Raw genomic sequence first — 11,947 nt, 5'->3', positions numbered from 1 at the left:
CCCAGCACTTTGGGAGGCCGAGGCGGGCCGATCACAAAGTCAGGAGATTGAGATCATCCTGGCTAACACGGTGAAACCCCGTCTCTACTCAAAATACAAAACATTAGCTGGGTGTGGTGGTGGGCGCCTGTAGTCCCAGCTACTCGGAGGCTGAGGCAGAAGAATGGCGTGAACCTGGGAGGTGGAGCTTTCAGTGAGCCGAGATCGCACCACTGCACTCCAGCCTGGGCGACAGAGCAAGACTCCATCTCAAAAAAAAAAAAAAAAAAGAAAAAGAAAAAAAGAAAAGAAAAAACTGAGAAAAAATATTTTATATTTGCCCGCATATTTACCATTGCTAGCATTCTTCATTTCTTTGTGTAGATCCAAGTTTGCATCTGGTATTATTTTCCTCCTACTTAAAGAACTTCCTTTAACACTTTTTTATAAAATGAACATGCAATAAATTCTGTTGACCTTTCTCTGAAAAAGTATTTTACCTTCAATTTTGAAAGATATTTTTGCTGGGTATAGAATTCTAGGTTGACGGTTTCCTTCTTTCAGCTTTTTTTCCTTTTTTTTCTTTTGAGACAGGGTCTTACTCTGTCACCCGGGATGGAGTGCAGTGGTGTGTTAATAGCTCACTGTAACCTCAAAGTCTTGGGCTCAAATAATCCTCCCATCTCTGCCTCTCAAGTAGCTGGGACTATGGGTGCATGCCACCATGACCAGCTACTTTTTAAAACATTTTTTTTAGAGATGAAGTTTCACTATGTTTCCCAGGCTGGTCTCAAACTCCTGACCTTAAGTGATCCTCCCACCTTGGTCTCCCAAAGGATTGGGATTACAGGCACTAGCTACCATGCCCAGCCTCTTTCAGCTTTTTAAATACGTCATTCCATTATATCTTAATCGACAAAATTTCTGAGGAGAAATTTGTGGTAATTCTTACCTTTGTTCCTTTTTTTCTGAAGGTAATTTAAATTCTTAACATAAACTGATTGGTTGATTGGTTTGAAATCATCCTGAGTGTATTAGTAAGAGTTCTCCAGAGAAACAGAACCAACACGATGTGTGTGTGTGCATGTGTGTGTGTGTGTGTGTGTCTAAGGAATTGACGCACATGATTTTTGAGTCTGGCATGTCCAAAATCTGCAGGATGGGTTGGCAGGCTGAAGACCTGGGAACAGAGAAGAACAACTGTTGCAGTTCAAGTCCAAAGGCTGTCTGTTGGCAGAATTCCCTCTTGCTTGTCGGAGGTCAGTCTTTTGATCTACTCAAGCCTTGAATTGAATGGATGAGGCCCACCCACATAGTGGAAGGCAAAATGCTCATCTCATCCAAAAACACGTTTGACCACACATGTGGCCACTGTGGCCCAGACAAATTGAGACGTAAAATTAGTCATTATACTGAGTGTCTAGGAAAACAAGTTTCTTGGCCTCTTAAACTATGGTTTTGTTGTTTTTTTTTTTTTTGAGACGGAGTCTCACTCTGTCGCCCAGGCTGGAGTGCAGTGACCGGATCTCAGCTCACTGCAAGCTCCGCCTCCCGGGTTTAAGCCATTCTCCTGCCTCAGCCTCCTGAGTAGCTGGGACTACAGGCGCCCGCCACCTCGCCCGGCTAGTTTTTTGTATTTTTAGTAGAGACGGGGTTTCACCGTGTTAGCCAGGATGGTCTCGATCTCCTGGCCTTGTGATCCGCCCATCTCGGCCTCCCAGAGTGCTGGGATTACAGGCTTGAGCCACCGCGCCTGGCCCGTTGTTGTTGTTTTTTAAACCATTCTAAGGTAAAACTTTCTTCTTCCAAAGAAAAGCTACCATCATACCCTTTTCCACCACCTCCTTTTTTTTTTTTTTTTTTGGCAAAGAAAAGCATTGGTGTAGATTAGAGAACTGTCATTTCCATGAACCGTCTTCTAAAAAGCCTTGCTTAGCAAGTAGACCTGAAAATTTAAAAATCATGTGTCCGCATAGGATACGAATGTGGGCAAAAGTGACAGGCTACTCAATAAATCCCAGGAAATTTCCTAAAGGGGCCAGTCCCAGACAGAGATTCCAGGAACCCGTGGATGCTCTTCCGTCCTTCCCTGCCAAAGTATAGCAGTTTGACTTCTCCAAGTGCACCCTTTAAAATGTACCATCTGGGCTGGGCGCGGTGGCTCAAGCCTGTAATCCCAGCACTTTGGGAGGCCGAGACGGGCAGATCACGAGGTCAGGAGATGGAGACCATCCTGGCTAACACGGTGAAACCCCGTCTCTACTAAAAATACAAAAAACTAGCCGGGCGAGGTGGCGGGCACCTGTAGTCCCAGCTACTCGGGAGGCTGAGGCAGGAGAATGGCGTAAACCCGGGAGGCAGAGCTTGCAGTGAGCTGAGATCTGGCCACTGCACTCCAGCCTGGGCGACAGAGGGAGACTCCGTCTCAAAAAAAAAAAAAAAAAAAAAAAAAAAAAAAAAAAGTACCACCTGTCGCTGGATTCATTCAAAACAACACATATATTTCAAGCCTTCCCTTTTTGGGAAGAATTTTGACCAAAGAATGCATTAGTTCTCTATTGCTGTGGAGCAATTAATTCTGAAATGTAGTTATTAGAAACATAGAATTGGAACACCACCACCTATTATCTCACAGTTTCTGTGGATCAGGAATGTGGGTGTAGTTTAGCTGGGTCCTGTGACTCAGGGTCCCTCACAAGGCTGCAGTCTAGATGTCAGCTGGGGCTACAGTCATCCCAAGGCTTGACAGGGGAAGGATTCACTCCCAAGCTCACACACAGTTGCTGACAAGATACAGTTCCTGGTCGTGTGGGCTTTTCCATAGGGCAGCTCACAATATGGCAGCTGGCTTCCATCAGAGAGAACAAAAAAGAGAGTGCAAATAAGACGGAAGACAGGGTCTGTCATAACCCTGCAAGTGTGCAATCCCATCACGTTTTCTATCATATTCTTTAGAAGGAAGTTACTAGGTAGTCTCAGTGAGTGCCTAAAGAAGTCACTGCTGACACCCAATGAGAGGGGGGCCACACAGGTTGTAAATTTCAGGATTTAGGCATCTTTGGGGGTGATTTGCTTCCAATGCTTAGCACACAAATGTGCATGGCCTGGAAAACACCTTTCTCTAACGGCTGCCCTGACACCTCCAGACAAAGTAGCAGATCCTTCTGTGGTCCCCATAGTACTCTTCTGTTCATGCATCTACCATCCCAGTCATCACAGTAATAATGTAGCAGCTAGCACTTACTGAGGAGTTGCTATGAGCCCATATTGTTCTAAGCACTCTACACGTATTAAGTGAAGAGTATGTAGTCGTTTATGTCTCAATGCAGAGAAGCACTCTTTCATTCAACAATGACGTACTAGCATCTCCTCTGTGCTTCTTTGCTAGGCATGGGGGAACTCAGTCGTGAATAAGAGAGAGTCCCCAGACTCTAGAACCTTATGTAGACCAGGATGGGAGATAGAGACATACAAGCACAATCGTAATACAACCCAGTGCATGTTGTATTAGCATAAGTCAAAAAGTCATAGCATAAGTCAAAGACACTTTAGCAGCAGACACCCAGACCACTTTTGTCGGTGGTAGCATTTCAATTCAGATATGAAGAAGAAGTGGCAGTTAGCCAGGAAAAGAGAGAGAAAGTTAGAAAGTAGGAACATGTGTAATAGTAACAGGAATGAGAAAGCCAGGAGCAGCTGAGAAGCAACCAGCATGACTGTAACCAAGCATGCTGGGGAAAGAGAGGCAAGAAATACTAATGTCAGCCAACAGGCAACGTGTATTGAGTACCAAGCAGTTTCCTATGGTTTTGCATGCATATATTTACCTTCAGAATAATCCTATGCAGTAGGTGTAATTTTACAGGTAAGGAAACTGAGTCAGAGAGACTTGCCCCAGTCACCAGATAATGAACGTCTGAGTCACAACCACTGGAGACACAGCAGGGGCAGATCACGAGGTGTTGGTCATGTGAAGGTGTTTGACCTTGATCCTGAGCTCAGTGAGGAGCCTTGAAGGATTTTAATTGGGTCGATATCTGCTGGGGTGTGGAGAATGGGGCCAGGCCAGGAGGCAGGGAGGGGCGGTTTAGAAATAGGATGCAGTACACCAGGGGAGTGGTGATGATAGCCTGGATTAAGGTGGCAAGACGGGAGATAGAGGAGAAAGAGGATGTGTTAGGCTGTTCTTGTGTTGCTACAAAGAAATATGTGAGACTGGGTAATTTATAAAGAAAAGAGATTTAATTGGCTCACAGTTCTGCAGGTTGTACAGGAACCATAGCAGCATGTGCTTCTGAGAAGGCTTCAGGAAGCTTCCAATCATGGCGGAAGGCAAATGGAAAGCAGGCACGTCACACAGAGAAAGCACAAGCAACAAAGAGAGATCGAGGAGGTGCCATACACTTTTAAATGACCGGATCTCATGAGAAGTCATTCACTATCAAGAGGACAGTACCAAGAGAATGGTACTAAACCATCCATGAGAAATCTGCCCCCATGATCTAATCACCTCCCACCAGACCCCACCTCCAGTATTCGGGATTACATGTCAACACGAGATTTGGGCAGGGACACACATCCAAACTATATCGGAAGGTGAAACTCAGGATTTTGGCTGGGGTGTGGGTGGTGCCATTCCCTGAGGCACGAGGTGGGAACTGGACTGGAGAACGTGGGCTGATGTCACTTTGGGACCAGCTCAATTGAGATGCCAGAGAGACAGGCCCAGTGGACATGGATTTGGAGTTTAGACTTGAAGGCAGAGGCCAAGATTTGGGAAGTGCCAGCATTCAGAGGGTAAATGAGAGACTGGGAGAACTGACCATGGCAGCTGAGGGTGTGCAGTGTGTGAGCCGGGCCCTCTGGTGAGGACAGAGAGGGCTGACTTATTGGGATCCTGGCTCTGCAACCAAGCTGTGTGGTCCTGGGTGAGTCTCCAAGCCTCAGTTTTTCCATCTGTAAAATGGAGATGACACCAATACCTTAAATTCTCAGCTCAGAAGGTTCCCAGGACAGTGATACGGTTTGGCTGTGTCCCCACCCAAATCTCATCTTAAACTGTAGTTCCCATAATCCCCATGTGTCATGGGAGGGAAACTGTGGGAGGTAATTGAATCATGGGGTGGTTCTCCCCATGCTGTTCTCGGGATAGCGAGTGAGTTCGCACGAGACCTGATGGTTTTATAAGGGGCTTTTTCCACTCTGCTCAGCACTTCTCTTTCCTGCTGCCACATGAAGAAGGACGTGTTTGCTTCCCCTCCTGCCATAATTGTAAGTTTCCTGAGGCCCTCCCAGTCCTGAGGAAGTGTGAGGTCAATTAAACCGCTTTCCTTTATAAATTACCCAGTCTCGGGATTTCTTCACAGCAGCGTGAGAACAGATTAATATGGACAGTCCAGTGAGAGACACGCGTGAATACCTAGCAGAATGCACACACAGCGTGAGGACTGAGTAAATATTGTTATTGTTGATGCCTGCTGTATTCATTTCCCAGGGCTGCCATAACAAGTTACTGCAAACTGGGTGGCTTAAAACAACAGATTATTCTCTCACAATTCTCGAGGCTGGAAGTCCCAAACCCAAGGTGTCAGTCAGCAGGGTTGGTTCCTTCTGAAGATTCCGAGGGAGCAGCAGTTCCCTGGCTCTTTCCGAGCTTCTGGTGGTCACCAGTAATACTTGGTGTTCCTTGGCTGTGGCTGCATCGGCCCAGTCTCTGCCTCCATCTTCATGCAGACTTCTCCTCTGTATCCCTCCGTGTTTGCTCCTCTTCTTATGAGGACCCCAGGCATTGGATTTAAAACCCACCTCAACCCAGTGTGAACTCAGCTGAATCAAACTACATCTTCAAAGACCTCCTTTCCAAATAAAGTCACATTCTGGGGTTCCAGGTAAGTCCCCTATACCTGCTGTCAAGGATCATGGACCCAGCAGATGACATGGGAAGGACCGACCCTACTGTGATCAAGGCCGGGTCCAGCCCAGAACCAACGTACAAAGTGCTGCAGGAGAAAGAGGTCAAAATCAGAATGATGAGGGCAACTTACTGGTGAAGGTGAGACTTGAACTTTGCTTCTGGTTTCATCAAGAATTTGATCAACCGTGATGGAGCAGATGGACTTTACGACAGTAGGACCCAGCTTGAGCAAAGAGGCATGGAAGCAAGATCACAGAAAGCTTGCTTGCTTTATAAATGATCAGATATAGGGAATAGGAGGCAAGAAAAGCCATGTATGAAGGACCCTGGACTAAATAAGCAGCCTGGACTGTATCTGTAGGCAACACAGAGCCCCTAGAAGTTTGTGAGTTCAGGAAAGAAGGAAAGAGCTGTCTGTTGAATGTTGGCAAAGGCTTCATCTTGACATTGATGCCTGCCAATTTTATTTATTTATTTTTTGAGACAGGGTCTCGCTCTGTCCCTGGTTGGAGTGCAGTGGTGCGATCATAGTTCACTACAGCCTCGAGCTCCTGGGCTCAAGTGATCCTCCCACCTCAGCCTCCCAAAGAGCTGGGAATATGGGCATGTATTCCCAGGATACATTCCCAGGCATGTATTCCCTGGATACTTTTTAAATTTTTATTTTTTATTTATTTATTTATTTATTTATTTATTTATTTATTTATTTATTTATTTATTTTGAGACAGAGTCTCGCTCTGTCGCCCAGGCCGGATCTCAGTTCACTGCAAGCTCCGCCTCCCGGGTTTACTCCATTCTCCTGCCTCAGCCTCCCGGGTAGCTGGGACTACAGGGGCCCGCCACCTCGCCGGGCTAGTTTTTTTTTGTATTTTTTAGTAGAGAAGGGGTTTCACTGTGTTAGCCAGGATGGTCTCGATCTCCTGATCTCGTGATCTGTCCGTCTCGGCCTCCCAAAGTGCTGGGATTACAGGCTTGAGCCACCGCGCCCGGCCTTTAATTTTTATTTTTTTTAGAGATTGGCCCTAACTATGTTGCCCAGTCTAGTTTCCAACTCCTGGTCTAAGAGATCCTCCCACCTCAGCCTCCCAAAACATCGGGGATGCAGACATGAGGCACTGAGCCTGGCTCAATTTAAATTTAAAATTATGAGTGTTTTGTCTCCTTGGGTAGGCCGCCTCCTCTCTCAAATCCCTGATCACGTCTCTACACACGCTCAGCAATAAATTGTGCAGGACCGCACTCGCAGCGTGTTGGATGTTAGAGAGTTTCATGGTCACCGTGAGACCATTTCTCACTCCCCCAAGCAGCAGCATTCACAACTAGAGGTTTTATTTTAGCTGCGCCTCCCCTGAAGCATATGCAGTGACCATTTGGAAAAAGATAAAATTAGATCCCTCTCCACACCCTACACCAGAATAAACTTTAAGTGTCAAAAGTGAAATCATACGAGTGCTAGAAGAAAACATGTGTGAATTCTCTGTAATCAGGAGGGGAGGGAAGAAAACCTTTCTAAAACTGGCTGAACAGTCAGAAACAATAGAAGACTGGTAAGTTAGGCGACCTCAAAAAACCAAGGCAAAACAAAACAAAAACCTTTTGCATGGTAAGAAAAAAGTAAGTGAAGTCGAAAGATAAATGATAGACGGAGAGAAAACGTTTGCAACTTGTATCACAAACGGCCTCTCTAATATACAGAGAACTAGTATATCACAATCTTAACTGTGAAAAGTCAATTATTTGTGGGGCCAGGGGCGGTGGCTCACGCCTGTAATCCCAGCACTTTGGGAGCCGGAGGTGGGCGGATCACGAGGTCGGCGGATGGAGACCATCCTGGCTAACACGGTGAAACCCCCTCTCTACTAAAAATACGAAAACTTAACCGGGCGCGGTGGCGGGCGCCTGTAGTCCCAGCTACTCAGGAGGCTGAGGCAGGAGAATGGCGTGAACCCGGGAGGTGGAGGTTGCAGTGAGCCGAGATGGTGCCACTGCACTCCTGGGCGACAGAGCGAGACTCTGTCTCAAAAAAAAAAAAAAAAAAAATCAATTATTTGTTAGAAAAAAAAAAGACAAAAGGCATGAATGGAAAGTTTGCAGAAAAACGGTAAGTGACCCTAAGACGTATGAAAAGACAGCCTCACTCAACATAAGGGAAACATAGGCCGAGCGCAGTGGCTCACGCCTTAATCCCAGCACTTTGGGAGGCCGAGGCGAGTGGATCACAAGGTCAGGAGATCGAGACTATCCTGGCTAACACAGTGAAACGCGGTCTCTACTGAAAATACAAAAAAAAAATTAGCCGGGCGCGGTGGCCGGCGCCTATAATCCCAGCTACTCCGGAGGCTGAGGCAGGAGAATGGCGTAAACCCGGGAGGCAGAGCTTGCAGTGAGCGGAGATCGCGCCACTGCACTCCAGCCTGGGCGACAGAGAGGGACTCCATCTCAAAAAAATAAAAAAAAAAAATAAGGGAAACACAAATTAAAACTACCCTGGGATGCCCTTCCTGTCCTATCAGACTGGCAAAATTCCCCCAATTTTTTTTTTTTTTTTTTTGAGACAGAGCCTCGCTCTATTGCCCAGGCTGGAGTGCAGTGGCGCGATCTCGGCTCGCTGCAAGCTCCGCCTCCCGGGTTCAAGCCATTCTCCTGCCTCAGCCTCCCGAGTAGCTGGGACTACAGGCGCCCGCCACCGTGCCCGGCTAATTTTTTGTATTTTTAGTAGAGACGGAGTTTCACTGTGTTAGCCAGGATGGTCTGGATCTCCTGACCTTGTGATCCGCTTGCCTCGGCCTCCCGAAGTGCTGGGATTACAGGTATAAGTCACTGTGCCTGGCCAAAATTCCCCAAATTTGACAACCCACCTTGCTGGCAAGGCTGTGGGAACAAATCTACACTTCTGGGAGTGGGAGGACAGAAGGCACACGCTCCCTAGACAGGAATTTGGCCATATCTAAGGCCATTATGTGTGCATTCTTTCTTTGCTATGCATCTTCCCTACACACCTACACCTACACACACACACACACACACCCCTACACACACACATGCGTGCATACAGGATTTTTTTTTTTTTTTTTGAGACAGAATCTCACTCTGTCACACAGGCTGGAGTACAGTGGCACCATCTCAGCTTACTGCAACCTCCACCTCCCAGGTTCAAGCAATTCTCTTGGCTCAGCCTCCCAAGTAGCTGGGACTACAGATACGAGCCACCACGCCCAGCTAATTTTTTGTATTTTTAGTAGAGACGAGGTTTCACCATGTTAGCCAGGCTGGTCTCAAACTCCTGACCTCGGGTGATCCGCTCACCTCAGCCTTCCAGAGTATGGGATTACAAGTGTGAGCCTCCTTGCCTGGCCCATAAAAGATTCTTTCTTCTCTCTCTCTTCCCTTCTCCGCCATCATGGTGTGTGTTTGACTCGCTTCTCGCCATGTCTTCTCACAAGACTTTCAGGATTAAGTGATTTCTGGCCAAGAAACAAAAGCAAAATCATCCCATTTCCTAGTGGAATCAGATGAAAACTGGTAATCAAATTAGGTACAACTCCAAAAGGAGATATTGAAGAAGGACAAAGCTGGGTCTCTAAGGAATTACACATGAGATGACACATATTATGTTGTATCAAGGTCACCATCATCACCATATCAAGCTGAAAATGTGACCGTATCTGGACAGTTGGACATGTTTTATTAGGAATACATTTTTGACAAGGCACAATGGCTCATGCCTGTAATCCCACCACTATGGGAGGCCAAGGCAGGTGGATCACTTGAGGTCAGGAGTTTGAGGCCAGCCTGGTCAATGTGGTGAAACCCCATCTAAATACAAAAAATACAAAAATACAAAATATATATATATATACACTAACAATACAAAATACAAAAAAAAAAAAAAAAAACAACAACAACAAAAACAAAACAAAAAACAAATAGCTGGGCATGGTGGCACGGGCCTGTAGTCCCAGCTACTTGGGAGGCTGAGGCAGGAGAATCTCTTGAACCTGGGAGGTGGGGCTTGTAGTGAGCTGATATGGCACCACTGCACTCTAGCCTGGGCGACAGAGTGAGACTCTGTCTCAAAAAAAAAAAAAAAAAAAAAGCAGGAAACTATTTTTTCTCTTTGTTTACATGTTGTACACTAGTAGGCTGCTTTCAGTAATACATACACGAGAACTTATATTTCAAAAAAAATTATTGGTCGGGCATGGTGGCTCACGCCTGTTATCCCAGCACTTTGGGAGGCCAAGGCGGGCAGATCATGAGGTCAGGAGTTCAAGACTAGCCTGGCCAACATGGTGAAACCCCATCTCTACTAAAAATACAAAAATTAGTGGTGTGTGGTGGCATGCACCTGTAGTCCCAGCTATCAGGAGGTGGAGGCAGAATAATATCTTGAACCTGGGAGGTGGAGGTTGCAGTGAGCCAAGATCATGCCAGATGCATTCCAGTCTAGGCGACAGAACCAGATTCCGTCTCAAAAAAAAATTATTATTATTATTCTTTTCTTTTCTTTTTTTTTTTTTTTTTGAGACAGAGTCTTGCTGTGTTACCCAGGCTAGAGTGCAGTGGAGCGATTTCGGCTCACTGCAAGCTCCAGCTCCCGGGTTCACGCCATTCTCCTGCTTCAGCCTCCCGTGTAGCTAGCACTACAAGCGCCTGCCACCATACCTGGCTAATTTTTTTTTTTTTTTTTGGTAGAGACAGGGTTTCACCGTGTTAGCCAGGATGGTCTCGATCTCCTGACCTCGTGATCTGCCTGCCTTCGCCTCCCAAAGTGCTGGGATTACAGATGTGAGCCACTGCGCCAGGCCTATTTTCTCTCTTGAGACGGAGTCTTGCTGTCATCCAGGCTGGAGTGCGATGGTGCAATCTCAGCTCACTGCAACCTCTGCCTCCCAGGTTCAAGCAATTCTCCTGCCTCAGCCTCCCAAGTAGCTGGAATTACAGGCATATGGCACCATGCATGGCTAATTTTTGCATTTTTAGTAGAGATAGGGTTTCACCATGTTGGCCAGGTTGGTCTCGAACTCCTGATCTCAAGTGATCCAGCCACCTCAGCCTCCCTAAGTGCTGGGATCACAGGTGCGAACTGCTGTACCCGGCCAAAAAAATATTTCTTATGGCATTATCTGCAAAAGTTGAATATTGGAGACAACCCAAATGTCAATTAATAGGGGACTAATTAGTGTTACAGTTCTTTTAGAATTTGTCTAGCAGGCTTTCTGGTTTTTGCCCAAAAGCCTGTAAAAAAGTTTAAAAAAAGAAAAAAAATAGGGGACTGATTGAATAAACTATAGTGCAGTAAGATGCAGAGATAAAAATGCCAATTTTGTCAAAAACCAAAATTTCCAATGTAAGAGAAAAGAGACACAAATATAAAATCAAGTATTTTTAAAAACCTATAACACAGGCCAGGCATGGTGGCTCCCACCTGTAATCCCAGCACTTTGGGAGGCCGAGGTGGAAAGATCACCTGAGGTCAGGAGTTCAAGACCAGCCTGGTCAACCTGGTGAAACCCCCATCTCTAGTAAAAATAAAAAATTAGCCAAGCGTGGTGACGCACACCTGTAATTCCAACTACTTGGGAGGCTGAGGCAGGAAAATCGCTTGAACCTGGGAGGTGGAGGTTGCAGTGAGCTGAGACCATGCCATTTCTCTCCAGCCTGGGCAACAAAAACAAAACTCCATCTCTAAATAAATAAACAAAATGAAATAAAAACCTATAATGCTGAGAAATTACTTAATGGGTACAATATACACTATCTGGTGATGGATACACTAAAATACCAGACTTCACTATGATGCAATCTATGCCTATAGCAAAACTGCTCTTGGACCCCCTCACTGTATACAAACAAATTCCAATAATGCTAAATTCAAACCGAGAATATCAATAAGAACTTGTGAAAATTGTCTGAATCAAAATGGAGTCACTTGTATTGAAAGCCCTGACAAACAGAGCTGGGGAAGGCCATGACGGGCGGGTTCTCATGCATTAATGCCTGGTCACAATCACTATCACAAAAGATTTTGCAAAAACCACAACCTTGCACAA

General features: G+C 46.0%; 1 non-coding gene across 1 annotated transcript; it reads left to right on the top strand.

Annotated features, from left to right (window-relative positions):
- Positions 1–11,074: 11,074 nt before the first annotated feature.
- On the top strand, positions 11,075–11,136 carry LOC111524020. Its single transcript, XR_002725665.1, has one exon. It is a non-coding gene; the product is annotated as a U7 small nuclear RNA (small nuclear RNA).
- Positions 11,137–11,947: the final 811 nt, after the last annotated feature.

This window comes from Piliocolobus tephrosceles, chromosome 14 (genome assembly GCF_002776525.5).
Source record: "Piliocolobus tephrosceles isolate RC106 chromosome 14, ASM277652v3, whole genome shotgun sequence".
NCBI classification, from domain to species: Eukaryota; Metazoa; Chordata; class Mammalia; order Primates; family Cercopithecidae; genus Piliocolobus; species Piliocolobus tephrosceles.
The sequence above is the reverse complement of the archived record's forward strand: the minus strand, read 5'-3'. Positions and strand labels throughout refer to the sequence as shown.